This window comes from Athene noctua, chromosome 1 (genome assembly GCF_965140245.1).
Source record: "Athene noctua chromosome 1, bAthNoc1.hap1.1, whole genome shotgun sequence".
NCBI classification, from domain to species: Eukaryota; Metazoa; Chordata; class Aves; order Strigiformes; family Strigidae; genus Athene; species Athene noctua.
The window spans coordinates 256,916,576-256,942,621 of record NC_134037.1 but is presented as its reverse complement, the minus strand read 5'-3'; the positions used below and the strand labels follow the sequence as shown (position 1 = coordinate 256,942,621).

At 45.4% G+C, this 26,046-nt stretch overlaps 1 protein-coding gene across 2 annotated transcripts in view; it reads left to right on the top strand.

The window, feature by feature from the left end:
* The window catches only part of RAB30 (RAB30, member RAS oncogene family), a 54,141-nt gene that overhangs the window by 9,472 nt on the left and 18,623 nt on the right, over nt 1–26,046 (top strand). The gene's annotated exons all lie outside the window — the stretch shown is intronic.

Here is a 26,046-nt window from a genome sequence, read left to right as displayed (position 1 = left end):
ATTCATAGAGTAGCCCTTAGTAACCAGTCCATCCTGCTTAAATGTCAAACTCCATGTTGGAAAATGTGTGAAACTACATAAAAATTCTTTCCATCGTGTTAACACATTTTTCACAATATTCCTTATTTTGCTTGATGACATCAGTTCTTGGAGACGCAGAAGAAGGTTTTAAAAATATCTCCTGGGCAATGTTGGGTGATGCTTAGTTATGTCTGATACTCTGGAGGACTGGTCCATTCTGGTTCTTCCTCTGATGCAGTTTGAGTCATTAGTCTCTTTTTGATTGTTCCTGTATTTTATGTATGGATTGGATTTTATTAGCCATGATAAGGTCTTTGGTATAGGCTTTATCTGTTAGTCCCTACTTTGTACAGTGTGAATCTGCAGTTGTCTGCAGTCTGTAGGTGTTACTGTAATGTGGGTAACCAGTGCTGTAACTTGAGGTGGAAATAGCCATTAGTGATTTTGGAGAATGATGGTCTCCTTACTTTCACTGCAAATCAATCTATATAAATCTGTTTCCTCTAGAAGGAAGTAGTTTGTACTTTGAAGGCAAGACAATTGAATTCTGCATTTGTTTTGTGTTTATAGGCAAGTCACTCCTAAACTTTCTGTCTCTTGGTTGCCTCCATCTGTAAAATTGAGATACCTTTGGAGGGATGCCTTGAATATTCATCGGTGATTTATTGTATGCCACTGAAGAAAAGTGTTACGGGCAATGTTAATGAAGTTTATTGCTCAGCCCCTCTGTTGCACATTGATCAGTGTCTCAAACATCCGCAGTCTCCACAGTGAGTGGTAGCGAATTCTTAACTGGACTCAGCCGCTAGATGACAATAATAACTTCAGTTTACATGGGGCTTCTCCTTTGGAAGAGCTCCAAAGAATTTTATAGTCTGTAATGCAAACCGTAGTGTAAATATTGCCTTAGCAGCCACCAGCTATCAGTGAGGTGCTGCGTGATGGATGTTGCAATGCAGCTGGCAGCCCTGTGTGAGAGGATAGCAAAAAAGAGAAATAATACTGCAAGTGGTGGAGTTGACACAGTCAGAGAAATAGGAAGACAAAATGACACTACCTGAATTGTGGTTTTAGCTTTGATGTGATCAGCGATTCCTAGGGATCAGGAGACTCTCATGTGGAACGTGGCACTCTTGTTGCAGTCCCATGGTGCTGCAATATTGGCTCAATTCCACTTGAGCAGAAAGAGCCTTGTTAACTCTGAGGGGTTTCTTTCTTGCAGAAGGTGTACATTTCTGGGAGTCTTCATTCAAATACTGTGGTACAACAGTGGGATTTCAGTGGTTTCTCAGGCTGGTATGGCTGGCTGTGTAATTTCTTCCTCTTATGGAGGCAAAAGGCATACAGTCACTTGGAGTTTGCTCTGTACATTCAAAAGACTTGGAAGTATAACCCAGGTAACTTACTCTCAAACTGCAGTCCCATTAACTAAGACTTAAGATCTTTCAGAAAGTGTGAATACCTTTGCAAAGATACCTTGGCTAAGAATTTATGTTCACTTGGGTTTGATCACTTAATGATGGAGCCTTGGCTTCTTCCCAGAATTGTAGGCACCTAAGTTGGGTTGTCTGAAGTTGAATGTTGTTATTGTAAGTCCCAGATACCATCACTGGAGAGAGATGGCAGATTCAGAAATGCTCAGAGATGTTTGTCTTACAGTTTGGTAGGGAGGCCAGACCTTGTATATGAGTACCTTGGACATTTTGGTTAGCTCCTCAAGGGTCAGTAAGACAAAATAATGCAACCCTGTAATCTGCCAGACCAGTAGTGCTTTAAGAGACCAGACACAGGGCTCAAGTTGTGAAGTCATTTATTAACAAGAGGTTCATTGGCTTTTGTGTCCTATGCAAGATCATGTATTTTGGAGTGGTTTTGAGCACTTCCAGCTCTGGTGGCTGTGTGCTGAAGCTTCAAGGGCTCAGAACTACTAAAAAACAAAGACAGAGAAGTGTAGAAACTGGGTAACACAAATGTGTAGCTACAACTGGAAGCTGTGACAGAAACATCTGGAGAATAAATGCATGGCTGCTATGTGAGCTCTTGGTTGACAGGTGTCAGTGTCCTGAGCAACCAGCCAGCTGCAGCCAAACAAAAAATGGCAAGGGCAGAGGTCAGCCCCACAGTTACAGTGTGGATGCTGATCTGGGGCTCATCCCGACCACCTGTTAGTTACAAAAATTGTAGAAGCTTTATTGTCTGTGTACTTTTGCTGAAGCAGTCTTTCCTTCAGTAACTTCTGAGCCTGTTGGCCAGGCTAGATAATTACGAAAGCTTGTTTTCCTCAGAAAATAGGGTAATGTGTGTATAATGCTTTAAGGAGAGGGGAACTCGTTCAATTTAGAAACCTGTTTAATTTAGATTCTTGTCCAAAGCTTGCCTGATGTGGAGAAGAGGTTGCATTGCATCATCTTTAGGCTTGGTCTGGGCAAACCAATATTTCTGTTTGGAGCACCCTGGGCTAATGGAGACCTCAGCAGTCAATAGAGCACAGTTTGAGGCTTGGCATCCTGCCTGGCTATATGCTTACGCCAATCTTTACAATAAAAACAAAACACAAAGTATAATTATAGCCTGGTGGATTAATTTATATTTTTGGTATGCTGTGTTGATGGGACTATTTTAAAGCCTCTGTGTCCAGGATTCTGGTCTTTCTAGATATTTAAAACCCCATCAATTCTGTATTTTGCTAGGCCCTACCCTCCATTAAATATATATATACTGATAACAGTCAATGACTACATTAGTGTTTAATCCAGTATGTTTTCAGTTTTAGGATCCCATCCATATTGCTGTAATCGATTCCTCCTGGAAATACTGTGGTAATTAGAGGAGAGACTGATTTGCAAGCATTACTGTCACATGTGTAACCAACCTGTCTTGTCTTGATCCTTTCATTACCTTCACTTATGACTTAAATTATGTACTGTCTAGAGTAGGACTGCAGGAAGGAGGAGTGTGAACTTTTCATTTGCATGTTAATGGAACTTTGTCTGGGAAGGTGTTACTGGGATTCAAGAAGTACTATGCAGAAAAAAATAACATGTCCATTATGCAAACAACTTTGATGGCTAGTGGTTCAGACATTGCTAATAATAAGGGTCTTTTTTCTTCTGATATAGCAAATGCATCTTTTAAATGGACTAGGCAATTGGTATGATTTCGGGAGAGAATTGTTATGGAGAACACCTTCCTGTAATCAGCATCTGTCTCCTTAGGATGGGCTTGTAACTTGTGTGCCCTTTTTAAAAGGAGATTGTATCAGTTGAATCTTAATATGTGTTGCAATACATAGGGCTATGTTGGAAAAAGTTGTACACTGAAACCAGCTGGATTTCTCATGTGCAAGACATGCATGTTGCTGGGAGTGTGAGCTGTTCTTGGGAGCTGAAGGACCAACGTACAGGTTGTTTTGTGACACTTGTTTGGCATTTGAGGGCTTTGTCCAGGGCTCTGACATTTTACTCTCCAACTTCTGGTTTTAAAAAGGAATACCTGTCGTTTTATTCTAATCCTGAAGTGGGTCCCGGTGTGTCTCTGTGATTGGGGTTGTTGTCTTCTTGTAAAGGACAAGTTTGGCTGTTTTGGTTGTTCCTGGGAAAATAAAGATATTCTTCATCACACTTCTACTTTTGAGTGGGAAGGGCTCCCTCTGAGGTCATAGAAATCCCTGTAAATATCAAAACCACATCTTGTGATGCTTCAAATCCTTACTCATAATTCCCTGCTCTTCTGCTGTTTTCAAGAAACCTGAGCTATGTGCTTTCAACTCACTGTCAGCATCTCAGCCTGATGGAGGCAGGAGGGATTGCAATTCTCTCTGGATCAGACCTGAGGAAAACGAGTGACATGGGAGTAACAGCATGGCATTTCTATTTTAGGAATGACTTGCTGCTTTAAATTAAGAGTGGACCACCAAGCAGGATCCCTTCTTCTGCTTCTTGCTGCTGTGTGTTGCTGCAGCATCCTATGGCCCATCACTGCATCCCAAGTAACTGTGCACTTATAAAACACAGTTTCCACTTGGCAGACCCAGCAGATTGTGGTGGGTGACAACAGGTCACAGTTACAAACAGGCAGGGAAAGGCCAGGTAACAGCAGTATTTTAGAGGAGGAGAAAGCTTGGTGGGTGTTTGTAGGGAGATCTGACCATGCATGAGGGAGAGCATGGCTGACACAGTTGCTGCTGTGTTGAGTATTAGTGGGCTGTAGGCTAGGCTGTAAAAGAAATGTGAAAAGTGATAATAAGGAGTTGGGGAGCCATGGAAGGAAGAACAGGAAGCCCTGAAAGTACAAATCAGGAAAACTGGAAAAATTGTCCTTTAACAAAATTTTTAATGGGGATGCCAGTGATCCAAGCTGAGGACTGTCAAGGCCAGAGAGGGACAACAACTGAGATGTGAGGGTTGGACTAATCCTCAAGGGACTTTTTTTTTTAGAAGGCTTCACTGATGTACTTCTGCAGGAAAGAGCTCCCTTGCCACAGAGATTAAATCAGTTCTTCACATGAGTTACCTGTGTGAATAGCAAAGCTGATAGTTGGTGAGGTTCTGGTTGAGGAGGAAAGGGTTGTGCTCTGGAGCAAAGGGAGGAGAGGGTTTAAGAAGAGGTGGATGATGCCTGTTTTAAGCTGGAAATCTTCCTCAATTTGCTACTGGAGCTTCAGAGCTGCTTTTGCTGTTGAGGAGTCTTCCAACCTGTATCGCAAGGAAAAACAGTATTTTCTTGCCGTTCACAGCTTTACCACTTCAATTGCTGCCTGCAGCATGTTAAATTAGCATAGAAAGCATTTCTACTGGAGTCTGGGAATGGAGGTGTCACTAAGGCAGTGGTGGCTGGGAGAGAATTTGAAGGAGCTCTTAATGATGAGGAAAGGGGAAAAATGTACATACTGTTTATGCACAACTTGCTCTCCCTTTAAAATTTAAAGGGTGTAGATGTGGGCATGCATGTGGTGGAAAGTGTGCTTGGACACTCCCTCCATGCAATAGTTAAATGTTGAGTGAAGCCTTGGAGTTGTAACTTCAACCTTTTAAAAAATGCCACAGGCCTCTTTCAACATGATAGACCAAAAAAAATTGTAACATGTTCTCTCAAAGCACAATTCCTATTTATGTTGGAGCCCATACAACCTTGTGTACATGCACACTGAGGTATACCAACCAGTAGCAAAGAACAAAAGGGAGCACAATGGCTTGTAGAAGTGGGCAAACCAGAGAAGCCACATGTATTGGGTCTGTAACACTCCTCTTGTGCTCTTAAATAACCGAGCTGATGTTTGAATCTGTTTCATGTTCAAATTGTTGGTTGTTGTAATGGCATGATGAATGAGTAATTTAACATGATACAATATTATATATTTAATCATGGCTTCCTAATCCCTATGTGCTCATCACAACCAGGATCTGGATCTGTCCCAATAGTGCATTTGTACTGAGGGTGAAGGGGATTGTTTGTGACTATGCTCAGACCTCATTTTGCTGGCTTTGGGGCAGATGTGAGAGGACACACACGGGCTCCAAAGAGCATGCACTGTCTTTGCTGACTATTTAAGTGTAATAAATTTACCAAGAAATGCAAACCTGGTGCTTTCTGTGTGATCCTTGTTATCTGCAACTCTTGTATTGTACCTGGGAAGTCTCGCTCTGTGCTTACTCAGTTTTGAGGGAGGAGGAAGAGAGGCTATTAGTTGCCAAGAAAAGAAACTCAAACTAATTTAAGGGAGAACTTGGAGCTGCCAGCTGTAATGCCGGGCAGTATGTGAGGCTACTGCAGAGCAGCAGAAATAGAGTTGTGAACCAAAGCGGCAGATCAGCGAGCCCACAGTGAAAACTTGGATTTTTCCACTGGAGGTGAAGTTCTTCACTCCAAAGACTACAAAGACTTTTTTTGATGTGGAGCACTTGTCTTTGCCTGAAGCCAACCTACATTTCCATGCCAAAACTATACTCAAACCTGTCCCCTTGTATTGCACCACAAATGGGATACTTGACACTTAATACCTAATTTTCCTTTGTCTTGGGTTGTTTTGTGCTTTTGTCAGTGAACCAAAAGCCCTTTTGTGACTTACAAATTCATGTTTTATTACAGATGGATGTGTTAGCTGGGGTTGTAATGATTGTTTTTAGACTGGCACTGAGATTTGTACTTGAACCTGGTTTATGCTCAGTGTTTGAATTCAGATTCCCCGACCCAATGCACAGTCTCACCAGCAGACACATCTCCTTTGCCGTTTTCAAAACGGAATGTTTTCTGACTTTTGGCAGAGGTAAACCTAAGGCCTTTGACTTTGTCTCTGTAGGTAGCTGGCAGGTGTCTTTCCAGGGTTAGTGGTCATTTTTTGCCAGTTTACTCTTCCCATCATTCCCTCTGGGCTGTGTTTCTCCTACCCTCGTTTTGCTGTGCTGGGCACGGATGCTCCTCTCCGCAGTGCTGCTGGCTGGGCTCATGCCTTGGTGCTCCAGCAGCATCCTCCTAAACATTCTTATCCCAGATTCATCCTGTATCTTTCTGTGCTTTCTGTTTTCCCTGTCTTTTCACCCTATGACTTTTATTTCTTCCTTTTATAATCCTGACCTGAAATTGCCCCACAGTCTCTTTAAAGAACTTTTTTTTCCCCCTTTAAACCTGGATTTTTACAACTATAACATGTTTCTTTTCACCATTACCTGTAGCAATTCAGTGTACTGCCAGATAAGCAAATAAAATACCCCAGTCCAGATGAAGCCAGTTTGGCAAGACTTTGTTACCCTGCCTGGATTCTTTACCACCACAGCAGCTTCTGTTCTACTTTTTATCATACATGTATCCAGTTGTTCAAGTTGGCTCAGATGAGTTGTTCTGCACATGACTATTGCAGAGACACTGAGGTGCTTATGCTGTAAGGGAGCAGCAGCACACATTAACAGTGAAGATTTCTCTTCTCTTGGAGAGAAACTAAATAAATTGGAGAACGGAGTAGTTGGAAAAGGTGGTTCAAAGCTGGAATTTGCTTGTTCTTGCAGGAATTAGCTCACTGCAGTAAAATTGTGCAAGTTGTTTTAAACCCTCTGTTTTCAGAGAGAAAACCAGTGACTTTGTAAGTATGCTTTCAAAGTTAAGTCTTAATGCTTCCGCAAAAATTCCTTGCACAGAGCTTTGCAGGATGGGTGGGTTTGGTCTTGCAGTGCCACTTCAGGGCAATACACACAACTACTGTTGCATAGGGAAGAATAAAATCTAAAGTGCTGTGTAGGACCTGTCCTGCAAGCAGTTGAAAAGTCGTCTTATATTCTGACTTCTAGACTTGGTCTTTACCTTTTCTCCCCTGCTGAGAGGACAAACATGCCCAAAATAATCATCTGTTTATTCTCTGATTTGTACTGTCCAGGATTATCGACTTTCAGTCTCAGGGAGTACAGGAATACGTATAGCATGGACTAGAAATAAATACAAAGCTTCCAGAAGTCATTTCTTTGCTGTAGACGGGCTCTTAGACATGAAACCTGTTTAACTAATGACAGTTTGCTGTGCAACAGGAGCTGGTGCTTATGGGTTGCTTCATACTTGATGGGGGTCAGCAAGGCTGTGCTGGAATTTGGTGGAATTAATGGCAAACTGAAACATGAAGAGGTAATTCTGTATTTTACCAAATGAAAATGCCTTATGTTCAGTTTTGAATTACAAGTAGTGTTTTTGGGTACACTGCCCATTTTGTTAAAGAACAAATGGTTGCAGTCCAAATAGTTCTGTGTAAAACTGGGGAAATGCAAGGAATGAACAAATGTGGGATGTTCCTTACCCCATAAGCACAGTCTGTCTGGCGCATGCCATCTCCTTTAATAAACTGTATCCTCAAGAAAAATGTCAAAGTATATATGTATTTAAGAAGCTGCTAATGCAGTATTTTTTCTGTGACCAAAAGGCTTTTCTTTCAGGATTGTGTATCAAGATCTTGAACACCTGAAACCAGCTGGCATTAGCCTTGGGAGAAAGTCTCCTAGTTGGGATGAAAAACATTTGCTCTGTCACATGCCTTCAACTTAGAGGAGTAAAACTGTGTGGTGTTCAACAGTGTGAGCCCACTCTTAAGGTAACACCTTAAGAGAGTTGTTCTTGCTTGGTTTTGGTTTTCTTTCCATTTTCCTTTTTCTTAGCCTGTCTTTTAATTCCCCTTTGGCCTGTGCTTTCTTCCTTGCCCATCCCTCCCTGAATCCACCCACGTCCATAGCAATCTAGAAATGCTCCAGACCCTGAACCGCTGGAGGACTGAGTGTTTAAGCCAGCAACCCTTGCAGGGAAGGGATGCTGCGGGACTGGTGTGCCGGGGAGTACTCTGGCTGGAGTGCTGTGTGGAAAACTCCTGTTTTCTGTGTTTTTGGCTTATTGCCTGGGTGAAAGTGCTGAGTTCCCTTGTCCCCTGGGTTGTGATTGCATTTCCAGGAACTTCAGCAGCCTCAACGTTTCAGCTCCGTGGTGTGGGTAAGGGTTAAAGTATGAGGCTTGTGATACAATTCAGTGTTTGAGCCAAAAGTTATTGTGGAAATTTATCTCATGCTCGATACAAAGTGATCTCTTTTTGGTATGTGCAGGCTGTAAATAAGAAGGTGGGTGTCTCACTCAGTCCTGTGGGCAGGCCAGGGATGATGGTGATGAATGTCCTTGCTTCTGCCTCATATCCAAAAGATAAAGGATCCAAACTAGTTACTCTTGTTATATCCTGTGGCCTTTCGCTGATTTGCATGGGTGTCCCTGGTTGTGGCTCAGTTTTGCAGATGAAGTCGGGGGAGGAGCCCGGCTCGGGTTGTGGTTGTGATGAAGGCTCTGCAGCGCAAACGCGTGCTGAGGCCTCTGGCTTTGGTCAGATGTGGCTCTCGGTGTACATACGCAGCCAGCGTTGGAGTGCAGTGGTGTGGTTTTGTACGCAGCTGCTTTTTGGGGAATAGAAAGGACTGAGCTTGTGGCTTTCATTAGAGAAGCGCCTGTTTTCCAGCCAGCCACATGAATGTGGTTGTGCAATTTCTGGGTGCCCCACTGCAACTGTGATGGACAGGGGTGGCAGAAAAAACATAACCCACAGAGGAGCATTGCTTACAATGTCATATAATAAACATTATTCTTTAGGGTCCTGTTGTTCCTTCTAGACAAAAGGCCTTGCATTAGAGCCTGGGAATGAAGAGAAAGATTTGCAAGAGGGGAAGGGCTGGAGGCAAAGCCAACCAAGTAAGACCTGGTGGTGAAATGAGTGATGTAAATCTGCTGTGTGGATATCCTCAATTTTCCAGACTTCTAGCATGCAGCCAAAAACAAAAGGCAGCACAGCTGGAAGGAGCTGGCTGTCTGGGGAACTGCTCTTGAAGTTACAGCCAAATTATCTCCTGTCTACATTCAGAAAATCTACTCTAACAAAGGTGTGTGGTGCTGGTCGTGCAGGCTTTTGGAGGAAAGGTGCTTTGGATTGCCTGTGTTGGAGCAAATGTGGGGGTGTCTCTGCCACTGTTACCTGTCTGGCAGATTAAAACTCACGCAAATACTTGTGGTTTTGGCTTGCTTTGAGAACACATGAAGAAACTCCTGTTATTAGACACGTGGCAAGAAATGCTGCAGTGATGCTGAGTGTAGGAGCAGGGGAGGGGACTTGTGCCGCTGCCAGATTCCCCTGGCTGTGCCGTGCCAGCAGCCTCCCCCAGGAGCTGGTGGCGGAGCTGTCATGGAGCTGAGACCCCCCCCCCAGCTAGTTCCGACTCCCTTTGGCAGGCAAGAAGTCACCACATTTAAAAGCACATGATTCTCATTACCCGTGCCTGAATGTCTGCTGGGGCTGAATTGCTTGGATCCCTGGGAGTTGCTCAGTAAGAAACAGCAAACATTTTCCCTGAGAAGGAGCAGCTGTTTATATATATAGTGTGCAGTGGGTTCATGAGTGATTATTAGGAAAACATTCCTTTCTAGTCATTAAAAAAAGGGCATTTTTGTTGTCTCCTTTCCTCTAAAACACACAAGTCAGAGTCAGGGATTTTAATTTACCATGACAACCAATGAAACTGCCGAGCCATGTGATTTCTCTATCCTTCCTATGATTAAATCTTTTTTTTTTAAAGGCGATGTTGCTAGCAGAGTTGGGAAACATCAGGTGTTATTTGTTTTTCTCATGTAGATTAGGCAGGATTTAATTTGCATGTTTGCTTGGGAGCTGTAGAGAGCTGGAGGATATTGATCTTTCCATGATTCATGGTAAGAAGGGTGTCTTAGTTCAGATTTACTGTATTATACTGAAGTCTCTTTGTGGGTTTGTTTTTTGTTTGTGTTTTTTTTTCTCATTGTTGTTTTCTCTTTGAGACAGTGCTATTACTGAGGGGTCCTGGTTCCTGCAGGACAAAAACTATCATGGGACCCATGAGTGCTGCTGAACAGTGATGAGGTTCGGAGCCTTGGAGATGCTGGCTTACACATGAAACAAATGGCTTAGAGACTTGATGAGCTAATAAATCTTCTCCTGTCAGAGCAAGGTTTTGCAAAGGCAGAAAATGTGATGTATGTGACTCTTGATGCCTGGTCCATGCAAGGACTCCTGCCAGATCCAGGTCTGAGCACTTCATGCTAACTGAAAGCCTGGGGGTGGTGTTACTGTCAGCAAAGCTCGAGTGCCAGCATTTATCCTCTCTTAAAAATTGCTATCTTCTGCTCAGGAATTTCCCCAGGGTGCCAAATATAGATTCAACACACACAAAAAAAAATCCCAACCCAAAACTCAACCCCAAGAGCTGCTCTGTTGCTAAGGAATAAAAATAAACGGTCACAAACATGGTGCTGACGTGCCAAGTTGCATCCCCATGACCATGAAGCTGTGAGTGTGAAGGTCCCTAGCAGGGCAGTGACAGCACTGCCCAGGCTGCACACGTCATGTTGGCATCAGTGCCTGTGGAGGACTGGCTACTGCTTGCTTTACGTAAACTAAAGGATGTAACTTTCTGCTTCCTAGTATTAGTCCCAAAGAGGTCAGAATTTCAGTAGGCTGCTTGACTGATCTGAATTTTTATGTGGTATTATATATAACACAGTAATGTCTGTATCAGCAAAGCCCTGAAAGGTCGTGTTTGTGACAGGAATATATTTTTGAGCAAAGGGCATGCACGTACTGTGTTTTGGGAGATTCCGGGCTATGTCATAAGGTTGTTGAATATTGACAACATCAGAGGCGTGAATAATGGCACTGCGAAAGATGCGATTGTGCCTTCACCTTCTCTCCAAATGCAAATCACTGCAATAATTTATTAACCTGTGTGGCTGAGCTGGGAGGAGAGGTGTGCAGAGGTGAAGACATGATTTAACTGGGTTAGAGAGCTGCTGTGACCGACCCTGTCTTTTAAGGTCTGTGTGTGCATGCACATGTGATGCTTGCTTTTGTGGGGGCCTGCCTGCTTTAGCATTCAAGGTACCATTTGCTGCATCAGCTCTAAATAATAAATCTCAAAGGCCCTGCCCCTGGAACACATTTATAATTTCTTTCTTTTTTTTTTACATTTTAGGTTTTTAGGTAAGCTGTTTGAGTAATGTCCCTGCAGTGGTAGGAGACCTAGAGCAGAAAGCTTCCCCTAAAGAGCAGCTGCTTTTTACTTTTTGGGCTTTCTTTTTAGTGTTAAATTTAAACCATGCAGTCTCTTGAATTGCAGCTGGCTTGAATCTGAAATGAGGTTTTAACAGCTGGTAGTTGCCCTAGATGAGTAACTGTACTTTTGTGGAGGCTTAGGACAAATGACAAGTCCTGTAACCACCTGAAACTATAAGGGGAACTGAAAACAGGCTATGTGATAGCGTGTGAGCTAAAATTTACCCAGAACATGAATACGGTTCCTTACTCAACGAAGAGACCTCTGATACCCTTATAAAAATCTTACCTGGGAGCTGTTACGATAATCAAATGACAATTATAGATACTAGTTATAATAAAGATACTTTTTTACAAAAATGAAATATAAATGGGATAGAAAACCTAAATCTGTTGCCCTGCCCCCAAATTTTTTTCCCATGTGGCTTGGGTTGCTCCTGCAGCTGTCAGGGTGCTGGGTGCAGGCAGGGCTGTGTGGGCAGGGTTGGGAACCTTCCCTCTTAATCAATTTAAATCAGCCCTGAAGTTACACCCAAGTTGCTGCTATTTCTACTTTCTCCCCTCTCCGAACAATTTGTTTTCATGAAAACATCTGCTTCTCTGGCATATACTCACAGTTAAAACCGTACTGAAGTGTTTTTTTGTAGAAATGCAAAGAATATTCTCTGTCAGCTCAGCCACTTGCCAGACGGGCTGGCTGATCCCATCTTGGGGCGTTTCCATCAAATGAGAGCATTTTTAGAGGGGAAAACTTTACTTAGAGGGCACAATGCTTGCACTGGCAGTGTAGTTTTGTTAGGAAGCAAAGCATACATGCTCAGGTGCAAGATCATGTATGATGTTATGGGTAAATTGTGCTTCCCATCTGGAAATAAGAGGTGGTGATGAAATGGGGAACACTGGGGCAATATTTAGCCTAGGGATAGCCTAGACCCATCACCCAAAACTTGATCTTAGTGGCAAAGAGGGTGCTCTGGTTTGGGATTTCAAGCTCATCTTTGGAGGGAATGGAGGCCCGGGAGATGAGCTTCCCTGAGCTGCCCTTATTGTGTCCATCTTGATCTCCTGCCCTGGATTTAAATAGCCAGTGCTGTTGCATTGCCTCTGCTCTGTTAATGCTAACTCTTATATTCCTCCATCACTTCATGTTCAAAAAAAAGCTGTCATTTCAGGGGAAGAAACCTTCCTTTAAAATGCATAACAGAGGCAAAGTCCCTCCTACATACCAATTCGCTGTTGCAAATTGCCACCTTTCCTGTGGGGTGGCACAGGGGTGTGATGCACAGCTCCCATGCGGCTGGCTGATGTTGCACGCGTGGTGGTGGTAAGGGAGCCTCCAGCTGAAACGCAGGATCACTTCTTTATTTCCTCATGTAAGTTAAAAAAAAACCCCAACCAACCAAACCCCAAACCAACAAAACCCCCTTTTCTTTTAGCAGTCCTACTCTATAGTAGCAGGTTGTGCTCTTGAATTAGAGGACATGCCTGAAAGCTTTGCTTGGTGCTGTCGGCCTCCTTCTTGAGTCACCAGGAAGATGCTACCTTACAAAATCCAGATACAAATGTCTGATTGATAGTGGGTTACCTGCACTGTGATTAATTGCCCTAATAATTTTGTGTTCCTTCCTGGAGAAGGCTCCTTCAAGCAATTGTCTTAGAAGGCTTCTTCACTGCACTTCAGGCTGCAACATAAAATAGAAGAGGTGCTACTTAGGGGTTAACATTCTTACTGAAACCTTACCAATCCTAATGTTCAGAGGAAGGTGATTTTTTTTTTCCCTTTTTTCTTTTTTTTTCTTTACTGCTTCTACAGTGCAGCTGTAGTGTCTTGGCTTTGATTCTTGCTATTTTAAGAGAGCTAGTGCAAGTGCATGTAACTGCAGCAGTAGAGTGTGCATCTCCTTTTTAGTGATCTGGGATGCAGGACCCAATCTGGTATGAAGGAATGATAGGTACTGTGTCAGCTTCGCAGGAGGTGTAGCTGTCTGAATATTAGTAAGACAGTCTCAATGGATGATGAAATATGTTGTCAAGAACAGTGTGCAAGACATTTTTTTGGGGTTTGTTTTTTTGCTTAATGGTGAGGTGATGAGGCCCTGGCACAGGTTGCCCAGAGAGGTTGTGGCTGGTCCCTCCCTGCAAGTGTTTAAAGCCAGGTTGGATGGGGCTTTGAGCAACCTGGTCTAGTGGAAGATGGCATGGCATGGCATGGCATAACACAGCACCACATGGGAGTATCACACATGGTGCCATGGGCCCTGCAGCCCAAGCCGCAGGGTACCAAGCACAACTCTCTGGACACTGACCTCAGCTGTGTGAAAGTGAGATTAGATAAGGCTTAATTACTTTTTATTTCTACTAGGCTTGATGGAGAAGTGATGTAAATCCCGGTAAGTCACAAGCTAACTTGAGCAGAACGTAAGAGGTGGAAATATGTATTTTTTTTAACTAAAAGACATTCCTAAAAACCAAAACCTTATTAGCAAAAATATTTAATTTGTTCATACCATGATCTCTGGCACAATCAAAACAAGATGGTCAACAGCAGTAAGACATGTCGTTGTAGTTAAAACTGAAGAAAATTTTTCTTGGATGGTCTTTTATGACGCAAACTATCTAATACATGTATTCATATTTCCACAGTACATTTATGGGACTTACGTCATTGGTTAATGACATACTTACACTTATGATACTTTTGTATTTGCAACCTCATTTGAGTCATGATGTTCTCCTAAATATTTTATTAAAATCCTTTAGTTGTGATAGCTTTTCTCCTATCTTTTCCAAAACATTGGTGTCAAACTGTCTAATCTTGCAAGTGTTTTATCAGAGCCCTGTCACCCAGTGTCAAAACATCTCCACGTGCAACTGTGACTCCACTCAAACCCGTGTCAGCCCCGCAGACTAATGCATCAGGAGATTTCTTTGCCTCTTACGTAGTTGACATGCACATACCTTTTTTTTTTTCTGCACCAAAGGCAAAACATTCCTCCTGCTTTGCCTTTCTGCTTGTAGGCTGCTGTCCCCAAAATTGTTGCCCAGCTCATGGGAGACACCTGAGGTTAAGCCTGATCCTGCACCTGGTTTATAAAGTTGGAGTAATTCTCACCTAAGGTGCTGATGGGTTTCCCCATTTCAGTGGGTCAGGTCTGGGAGAGGGAGCTTTATTTCCCATTGTAGAGAGCTGGGCTTAGGAAGCTTTCCTGGCTTTTCCATGCGAGGCATGATCCAGTTTAATGCTTGGCTGTAGTTTTAAAAAATCATTTTGTATTTTCTTTTTTCCTTTGGGAAGAGTCTGTTGGTTTTGAGTAGATAAAACAGCCTTTTTCGGTTGCATTTCTGGCAATGCAGTTTTCCATGCTTGAAAGTCAGCCTGTCTGCTGTGCTGGCTGAGTCTTTAACCACTTCCATGCAGCAGTGCATTGCTGCAGAGCATACAGCTCGGTGACTGCATGATTTGCAAAAACATGGCCAAGATCAACTGAGTGTTTTGAGCATCCGGGCACGGGTGTCCGTGTCCGGGCACAGGTGTCTGTGTCCAGGCATGTCTTAACACATGCTTTTATAAACATCTTTTAAGGTTGCACTGACTTTTTTTTTCAGTCAGAACCCAGATTCTGCTAGTAATGGAGGGAAGGGCTGTTCTCATGCTTAGGAACAGTTTCCCAAATATGATGTGCATCCTGGGTGTGCTGCTGCTGGTGTGTGGTTTGGTCAGCAACTGTTGTGGCATTGTGGACATGCATGTCAGCATTTTTTTCAGTCCTAGAAGAATTAATTTTCTATTTGTTATTTTGTAAGTATTGTGTGTGTGTGTATATCTCATTTTCCCTAAGTAATGCAGAAATCAGATTAGTTCATTTATCTGCACGAGGAGAATCATCGCTGATTACTAGTTCAATCCTCAGATAGCTATATTTGATGGAATATAACTTTTTTTTGCATGTGATATTTTACACTTCCATGGCTGTTCCCAACACTGAAGTGCATTACGAATGTCAGTCTCTCCTTCCTCCAGGAGGTGGGAAAGTTAAATGAGGACTCCAGACCACAGAAGCTGTGACTTGCCCGGTCTCTCCTGAAGAGCCTTTGGCAGCACTGAGATACTCACGGAAGTGTCCAACCCACATACGACCCATCCATCAACCATCCAACAAAAAATTTTTATTGATGTGCGTGAATGCTGCTCTTGACACCAATACTAGCAAAGCCCCTCAGAAGACTTTACCTAGAGGTGGACAGCATGGACACAAAGCCTTTTGCACCATCAGAGGATGCGAACATGTAAAAAAACCAAAGATTGCTCCTGAGTGTGAGATCTATAACCTCCACCGTTAGGCAAAGCAGGACAGTCTGCAGTCAGTAGTCTCTGGAAGTGAGGAGGGCTGGTGTCCAGCCGTGGGCTGTGGCAAGGCTGGGCCCTCTCGTGTTGACTGTGGGCATCACAGCTGAGCATCCTGCTTTCCTGAGATCTTTCTGCCCAGTAAAGCAGAACTCATGCTCCAGACTTATCCTTGGGCTGATATTGGTGTTAGATTTACCTGTTTGTTTTATGGTGAAGTGCTTGTTATTGCTGGTTAGTAGTTTTCTCTGTAGCACTTGCACAAGTTCCTCGAGGCCAACTAATGCATGAGCCTTGACCTGATCAAAGTAGTCCAGTGAGCTGCAAATATTCCCCAGTGGCAAAAGAGGTAAGGGAAAAGGCTGTGTGCTCTCTGAGGGCATTGATGCAAAACCCCTCAGCTTTGGCTTTTTCCTGTTATTTATAGAAATATATCTGTGAGATAAAACATACCTGGGGTACATGGTACCTACACAGCTTGCTTGGTTTCTGTAGGAGAAATATCCTGAGCAAAGGGTTGAGAAGCAGGAAGCTCTCCAAATAGGGTAGGGCCAAAGTTTTCATAATATAATGCTTTTTTCATCTGGAAAGTTTGGATGCAATTTGCTCTTTTTTTAAATGTGTCTAGACTTTTGGGTGACTGACAGCTGGTCAGCCAATGCTGATGGGGCTGCTGTGCACAGGGAAGTCCCACATTTCCCTGCACTGTGTGCATAGTTGCTTGATGGCTCCTGAAAGTGCTGGATGGACTGACTGAGCCTGAATTTGTCTGTGGTACTGTGAGCACGCTGCAAGCCCAATGCTCTATGGAGAGGTATGCACTAATAGTCTGTAGGTGATGTGTGTGCAGGATAAAAGCTGCCGTGTTTCATCCTGAGACATCACACTTAGTCATGGTGTTTCTGCACTCAGGACCTTCTCCCTTCCTGTGAGGGACCATCCTTGATAAGAGGCATGGTTAGGATTGCCAGTGCACAGGCAACTGGATACTGCTTGCCTGGAATGGCAAGTGGGATGGCAGGAGATGGGAAATGCTGGGCTCTGAAACCCCAGATGCCTGCAGTAAATCTTTCTCCCTTGAATTTGGGAAAGACATCACTGGAGTTTTAATGTTGCACCAATCTGAGAGCATGGATCCAATGTGCTTGTAGCTTTGCCACTGGCAGCACAGAGGCTTTCGTGGGGATGAAGTCTCTCAATTTTTCCAGTGTGAATAGAAGCAAAATTAAACCTTGTAGAGAGGAGGAGTGAGGAAGGTGGGCAAGGGAGCAGAAGAAAATCCAGGCTGCTTGTTTGCAGAGGGGCATGAGCTGGGTTCATGCTTGCTGACTGCAGGAGCCTGCTTGAGTTGGCCGGTGTTTTGGAAATGAAAATATTTCATCCTGAGTTACGTAATGCAGCAGCATGTCCAGACCTGTGTTCCCTGCAATTTTCTGGCTGGCAAGGAATAATTTTCTGCTTGAAATACTAGACTTCGCTTTGAATTTCCTGGCTCATATGGCATGTGTAATCAATGTAATATCTGTATACATAACTGCTGCTGTTTGAACCTGAGATGTTTAGGTAAATTTATTTTTGTTTATAGCTGCTGAATGTTGAAGAACACAAGATACTTGTTCATTAAGAACTGTATAAATACTTCAAAACACACCTTGACCTACTGGTTAGATCCAGCAGGTGAAAGAGGCTGCAGATCCTTCTCCGTGCCTGATTGAAGCAGTAGGTTGTAAACGAGGTTTTGAGGTGGGATAAAGCTGAGGTGCAAATTGTCAGCATTCCTGGCTCAATATAGTTTCAGTCTTTATTGTTAAATGTGCAGAAGCCTTTTCAGGTGTGGATTTTTTTTTTTTCAACCTACTCTTTGCTGGATCTGAAAACTGGTTGGATGGCTGGGCCCAAAAAGTGATAGTAAATGGAGTTCAATCCAGCTGGTGGCCGGTCACAAGTGTTGTTCCCCAGGGCTCAGTACTGGGGCCAGTTCTGGTTAATATCTTTATCAGTGATCTGGACACAGGGATTGAGTGCACCCTCAGTCAGTTTGCAGATGACACCAAGTTGGGTGGGAGTGTTGATCTGCTGGAGGGTAGGGAGGCTCTGCAGAGGGATCTGGACAGGCTGGAGCGATGGGCTGAGCACAATTGTATGAGGTTCAACAGGGCTCAGTGCCGGGTCATCCACTTGGGTGCAACAACCCCATGAAACTCTACAGGCTTGGGGAAGAGTGACTAGGAAGCTGCCTGGTGGAAAAAACCCTGTAGTTGTTGGTGGACAGCCAGCTGAACAGGAGCCAGCAGTGTGCCCAGGGGGCCAAGAAGGCCAATGGCATCCTGGCTTGTGTCAGCAATAGCGTGGCCAGCAGGGACAGGGAAGGGATCTGACCCCTGTACTCGGCACTGGTGAGGCCGCCCCTCGATTCCTGGGTTCAGTTTTGGGCCCCTCACTACAAGAACGACATTGAGGTGCTGGAGCGTGTCCAGAGAAGGGCAACAGAGCTGGTGATGGGTCTAGAGCTGTCTTAATTAGGAACAGCTGAGGAACTGGGGTTGTTCAGCCTGGAGAAAAGGAGGCTGAGGGGAGACCTCATCGCATGCTGCAGCTACCTGGAAGGAGGCTGTAGCGAGGTGGGGGTTGGTATCTTTTCCCAAGGAGCAAGCGACAGGACAAGAGGAAATGGCCTCAGGTTGTGCCAAGGGAGGTTTAGACTGGATATTAGGAAACATTTATTCACTGAAATGGTTGTCGAGCATTGGAAGAGGCTGTCCAGGGAAGTGGTTGAGTCACCATCCCTGAAGGTATTTAAAAGACGTGTATCTGGTGCTTTGGGACACAGTTTAGTGGTGCATTTGGCAGTGCTAGAGTAATGGTTGGACTTGTGTAAGGGACTGTCAGCCATTTTGTCTCAACATTGCTAATATGCCATTACACACACCTCACACACACCCCCCCCAAGCCTCAGGGTGGTGTAAGATGGCAGCTGTCTGTTTCAGCCCCATGGCATTTCATAGGCTGAGCCTTGACGTCCCGTTGCTGGGAGGACAAAATCCACCCGGAGATGGAAAAGCTGTGGGTGTGTGCAGGGCCGGGGGGTGAGGGGGACGTGTGGAAGCTGAAGGCGTCAATGGCCGATGCCCCCCCCGCCCCGTACGACCACTGTGGACATCTGGGCATGGGCACGTGGGGGAACACGGGGAGGGAATATGAAATGAGCTCTGTGGCAAGGAGTGAACTAGTGGTAGGGACTCTGTAAAAGGGTCTGCATGCTCCTATGTAGTGAAGATTCACTTGCGGTAGTTTTTCGGGTGTCTTCGCTGTATCACCTGCATAAGCTTCCTGCCTGCCAAAGCTTCTTACCTGCACTGGGACTGGACCAGCAGGACATGGCTGGACTTGTGGTGGTGGTAATTAGTATTGCTGCTTCTTTTTGTTTGCTTGCTTAAGTATTCTGACTTTTTCTTTCTTCTTCTCTCTGTCCTGTCACTATTATTAGTTATTTTTGTGAAATAAAGCTTACAAGGTTCTACGGCCTCTTGGGATCATTTAAGCACCCTCACTGATATTGGATCGGGACAACTTGATTTTAAAGGTTTTTTCCAAAGTAATGATTCTATGATTTTCTAGCCATGCATGGGTCTGCATCACCTGGCTGCACTAAGCCTGCTCTGATTTGACCTCTTCTACTTTGAGGACAGTGGTCCCCTCACCATGGCTTATAAGCAGGACATGCCACAAAACCTTCTGATGCTTCTTCAGGCTACAGGAAATGAAAATCCATGAGTGACACTGGTGGGGAGAGAAGGTGATGCCGTGATGTGCCATGCACTCCCTGCTCCAGTTGTTGCCTGGCTCTGTGGATATGTGAACTACTGCTCCATGACTCCTGCACTTCTAACTCAGGAGAGTACTGAGATACCATGGAGGTTTAGAAATAACAGGTTGTTTCTGCTTTGTTCTTCTAAAATGAAGGCGTCAAAACATTCTTTAGACATGAAAGGTTTTTCTGACTCAAAGGCTGTCCATTGTGTTTCCTGAGCACATTATCTTGTGATCTTCAGGGAGGGTAAAAGACAGGCAGAGGTTGGCACACCTTGTGGTTGACTGAGAAAACTTGCTCTTTTGAAGTATCCCATTCCAGTTTTGGTTCCATGAGCCAAGAAAAGAGCTCTACAGAGAGATCTGGACAGGCTGGAGCCATGGGCTGAGGCCAACTGGAGGAGTTTCAATAAGGCCAAATGCCGGGGGCTGCCCTTGGGCCACAACAACCCCCAGCAGCGCTACAGGCTTGGGGAGGAGTGGCTGGAGAGCTGCCAGTCAGAGAGGGACCTGGGGGGGTGATTGACAGCCAGCTGAACAGGAGCCAGCAGTGTGCCCAGGGGGCCAAGAAGGCCAATGGCATCCTGGCTTGTGTCAGCACTAGCGTGGCCAGCAGGGACAGGGAAGGGATCTGAGCCCTGTACTCGGCACTGGTGAGGCTGCCCCTCGATTCCTGGGTTCAGTTTTGGGCCCCTCACTACAAAAAGGCCATTGAATGACTCGAGCGTGTCCAGAGAAGGGCAACGGAGCTGGTGCAGGGTCTGGAGCACAGGTTGTACGAGGAGCGGCTGAGGGAACTGGGGGGGTTTAGTCTGGAGAAGAGGAGGCTGAGGGGAGACCTCATCGCCCTCTACAGCTCCCTGACAGGAGGGTGCAGAGAGCTGGGGATGAGCCTCTTTAACCAAGTAACAAGCGATAGGACAAGAGGTAATGGCCTCAAATTGCACCAGAGAAATGTTAGACTAGATGTCAGGAAGCATTTCTTTGCAGCAGGGGTTGTTGAGCATTGGAATGGGCTGCCCAGGGAGGTGGTGGAGTCCCCATCCCTGGAGGGGTTTAAGAGTCGGGTCGACATAGCGCTGAGGGATCTGGTGTAGTTGGGAACTGTCAGTGTGAGGTTAATGGTTGAACTAGGTGATCCTCAAGGTCTTTTCTAACCTAGATGATTCTGTGAAAACCGGGGCAAAATCATCATCATAGAGCCTGCTCTGAACATTCCTAGAGGTGGAATCAAGAGAGTAAGTGCCAGAGATGTCTTTGTCAGTTAAAAACTTCACTCATGCTTGCTGGTTGTTTTGTGCAAAGGCTGGTGCTGGTGTAAAAGCTGATGAGGGACAGGCAGAATAGTGGTTTCATCCATTTGAAGGAGAACTTGATCACTCCAAAGTCATTCATGTCTCCCAGGTAGTATTTGAACCTCTGCGTTGTGTTTCTGCCACTTAATTGATACCTAGAGGATGAGCATGACATGGTCAGAGATGAAGAGGGACCCTCTGTGCCCTTCCAAACTAATTGGTGACAAAACACTGCAAAAATAAAATAATTGGTTCAGATTATAAACACTGTTAGGTAAACCAAGCGGATCAGGGAGAGCTAAGAGGTGAATGGAGCAAATGCAGGGAGAGAATATCATATAAGGGAATAAATGAAAACATATCTGAATATCTTACTCCCTGAAGCATGTACTTACTGTAAATAAACTTCTTGCCTTGTGACTCGTGGTGAGCAGGAGAAGCAGGTGGGAATGTGTCTTTCTCCATCATCTGTGCTGCTGTCCCACATCTACGGGTAGTGAAGAGCCCACGGCAGGGTGAAACAGAGGGCCAAGGCCTGCCGACCATGCTATGGGAGGGTTTCTAGCAATCAAGACACTGGGAGAAATGGGAAGGACTGGTGTGCATCTGTCTTCACAGCAGTGCTTGCTGCATGAGGAAGGCAGCCCATGGCTTCTGTGTCTCCTTTTTCAGGTGCCTCCACAGAAGCTGGAGCTTGTTTGTACAAGCCTGCATGGGGGGAAGGAGAGGTCAAAGCCCATGGCCCCTGTGCTTTTGTTGTGGGTGGATTTCACCAGTCTTTTGGCTAAATTAGAATTAGTAATTGATAAATACCAAGATCATTTACTGTGTTGTCTTGCCCAAGTAAAGCAAAACAGTTGAGCCTAAAACATGTCCTGCCATCCCTCAGCTGCATTCCTGCTGATAGACCACCCCTCTGGGTGGTTGCCCTGCTTCAATTTATCCCTCCTGGCCCCTTGTTCCTGCCCACAGTGACCATGCATGGAGCCATGTGATGGAGTGGAGCGGAGCAGTGACACAAGTGAAGTAAAACCCTGTGAAAGAGATCCCTGTGAGGCTGGTGAGAACAGCCTGGGGGGGGTGGGGGGGGTGTGTTGGGGTCATGGGCCATGGGGGCTGCTTGGGATGCAAGGAGGTATGTAAATCACCCCTGGGAAGAACAGCTGTGAAACCCAATTTTCTGCCCTGCTGCCAGCCTCAGGCTCTGCTCCTGCTTCATCTCATGGTAGGGCATGACTCTGTGCTGTAGCCAGCCCTGTTCATGGTTTAAGTGAATGTGGTGGGGGGTGGCTGAGGCACAGACAGGCATCTGAAATGCTGGGGTTTCAACCCCAAGCCCCAAATTAAGGCTGACATATGGGTGATTGCCACAGCCCTTCACAAAGGGGGGGTGAGTTTCCCTCTAAGCTTCCCTCCAGGGTGCTGCGGCCTGGCAGACAGAGCCGTTGGGTAAAGGAGCCCCAGGTCCAGCATTGAGTAACCCAAGGTCAGGTGTCCCACCTGGGGATAAAAGCTGGGACCCCTTGCAGGAGGGGCAGTGTCTGTGTGTGAGGGGGATGCCCTGTGCAGAGTTCCCTGTTGGGGAAGGACCTCCCGCCTCCCTGGGACTGGGCTCCAGTCAGGTCTGGCTTTTGTAAATGCGGGCTGTGTAGAGATTCAGTACGTGGCTTCCTTGGTCTTACGTGTTTGGTTTGTTGACTTGGTTGTCTCCTGTCCCTTCTATGGGAGACTATTTCACTGTTTATTCCACCCATTGTTGGTTGTTTGGTGGTGTTGTTGGGGTCAGTGGGATTGATGTCTATTATGTATAATGTGATTGACTTGTTTGTACCCCCAGTGCTCACCCCTGTACTGACCCTTTTGTGTCAAATACAATTTGATTATGGGTTCATCTTTATGCTGGCTGTGTCCTTTATGCTAGGCCTAATAATTGGCAAAACAGCATCCTATCCCCTGATCTTGCTGCAGGATCTTGTCTCTGCCAAAGGGTGGGACAGGCAGCTGCAGCCCAGTGCTTTAAACCACTGCAGGGATGCAAGGCAGAGCCCTGCACCTACAAACACAAGAAAACAGAAAGGAGAAAAAAAAAAAAACAACACAAAAACCCCCAAGAAAACAAAAACAAACAAAAAATTTGCAGTCTTCAATTTTTTTTTTAAGCCTATAATTCAAAGTGTGATGTGTTGCTGAGATGCACATTCCCTGGCTGTGGCAAGCCAGGCAGAGGTTGAGACACATTTTCTCTGGGGAGAGGGAGGGTTGTGTGAGCCTGAGTCAGCAGCAAAGGTCACTTGGCCGAGAGGTTTGGCTTGCAGGAGAAGATTTCGTAATGGTAACTGATGCAATGTTTCTGTGTTGAGTGATGATGGCGTGGTAGGTTAGTGTGTATGCACATCAGGGAGAGAAATGCTTATTTGGGTGACTGGGGTGATAGGGCAGGGATGGTCAACCTCACCTGCCTGTTCCACCTCCTAAATCACTTCTCCCTTCCTTGTTGCTTCCATTGCTTTCTCCCTTCCTGTGTCCCCACTTTTGTGTCTCTTCAGTTCTGGCATTTAAGTGCATCATTGTGTTGTTCAGTTTATGGCCTTGACTCATCTTCCAGTTCCCTTTTGGGGTCATTATCATATCTGATTAATCTTGGAGCCTAATGAAGAGGATCAGACATAACTCTAGGGTATGTCCAAGCCATTTAATGGTTCTGAGCATAAAGATCTGCAGAGGAAGTTTATTTTTAAGCTTCTGGAGAAGATAAATTTGAATTTTGGATTGTTTAGGGTACAAGTAATAGAACTGAAATCCCTCCAGGGGGGAGCAGTGCCCTCTGGGATTTGAAGCATGCCAGGAATAATTATCCAGTGCTGAGTAAGTCTTGTTAGTCTTGAAATAGCTTTTAGTGGATGATCATGTTTTTCTTCTTGTTGGCTAGTGTGAAAGCTTGAAACCGTACATTAACATTTAGCCTTCATTGTAAGAGCACTGTCAACATGTTCTTAATACTGCTGTTATCCAGTCCCACTCTGGGAAAGCTGGGCATGGAGATACAAAATGATTACACAAAATAACGCCAGAAAATAAAAAAGGGCATTTTTTGAAGCTGCTTTTTTAAGGTCCCACTCTTTCACTCTACTAAGAGATAGGAGGGAGCTGCAAGGTGTTGTGTGTTGGAGCAAGGCGAGGTTAGAGCATCCTTGGGACAGGTCCAGCTGCTGCAGTTTGGTGGTGCTTTGCAGGGGACCATAGCTCCAGCTCAGCACAGCAGCAGCAGGGCAAGTGCTATGCTGTGTCACTGGCCCAGGCAAAGTGACGTTATCTGTGTAGTGACTCAGCTGTGTCCCTGCTACCCATCTGCTGATGTGATGCAGATCATTAGTCACTAATTGCCGTGGTTACCCTTTTTTTAGGCTGCTGGAAAGGCCAAGGGTCACATAGACATGAAGCAGCTGAGTCAGTCTTCCACCTCTTGCCTTCAGGTCCAGCAGGCTCTCAGTGGTGCTGGGAGAGCTGTTTCAGTGTGCCCTGCCAGGCAGACCAGACCGTCTCAGTTTTATCTTTTACTTTCTGACTGTTTGACTATAAGACTATCACAGCTGTATGGTGGGACTGGGGTCTGTAGCTGCAGCCTTCTGGTGTGCGATGAACCCTGCTCCTAAGGAAAGACTTTTGGAGGCAGTGGGAGAGGGCGCTCTGCCTTGGGGTTGAGTGTGGGAAGCTTGTTTCACCTGTGCTGCATTTGCTCCCTTTGTCATCTCTGTAAAAACCCTCTAAGCATTCTGGGGCTTCACTGAGGGTAGTAACTTCCTAATACTATTTTTCATTACCTTTTCTTGCCCCACCCATATCCTGTGCTTCCCATCTTTGGCTCTATTTCTTCATCCAGTGCCTAACCTGTAGGTACTGGTGGGTTAGGTACCATTGCTCAGGTATCACCTTACCCAGTATTTCAACCAATAGTTTCTAAATCTTTATGGAAGTCTCTTATGCTGTTACCCCAGACCAGTCTTGAGAACAGGTCTTTGACACCACACATGGCCAGTCAGAGAGGGATCTGGGGTGTTGACTCATAGTCAGCTGAACAGGAGCCAGCAGTGTACCCAGGGGGCCAAGAAGGCCAATGGCATCCTGGCTTGTGTCAGCACTAGAGTGGCCAGCAGGGACAGGGAAGGGATCTGACCCCTGTACTCGGCACTGGTGAGGCTGCACCTCGATTCCTGGGTTCAGTTTTGGGCCCCTCACTACAAAAAGGACATTGAATGACTCGAGCGTGTCCAGAGAAGGGCAACGGAGCTGGTGCAGGGTCTGGAGCACAAGTCATACGAGGAGCGGCTGAGGGAACTGGGGGTGTTTAGTCTGGAGAAGAGGAGGCTGAGGAGAGACCTCATCGCCCTCTACAGCTCCCTGAAAGGAGGGTGCAGAGAGCTGGGGATGAGCCTCTTGAACCAAGTAACAAGCAACAGGACAAGAGGTAATGGCCTCAAGATGCACCAGGGAAGGTTTAGACTGGATATTAGGAAGCATTTCTTTCCAGAAGGGGTTGTTGGGCGTTGGAATGGGCTGCCCAGGGAGGTGGTGGAGTCCCCATCCCTGGAGGGGTTTAAGAGTTGGGTCGACATAGCGCTGAGGGATCTGGTGGAGTTGGGAACTGTCAGTGTGAGGTTAATGGTTGGACTGGATGATCTTCAAGGTCTTTTCCAACCAAGATGATGCTGTATAGTATCTGGGGGGTCCTGGACACAGCTGCACTTGGACACTGCCCTTTTGCAGGTTTTTCTGTCTGCCTAAAATCTCCTTATCTCTTCTGCCTGTTGTTGCTTTTCTTGAAGGTTACAGAGCCCATCTCTGGTCACAATTTTGACAATACCCTTGCGTGGACTGGAGATGGAGATGTGGATACTCATCTCTCATGCCTTGCTCAGCTGCAGCAAACTACATTTATCTGTTAGGTCCTTTCCATAGTTCAAGTGGCCTAAGGAAGCCCTGTAGGTCCTCCT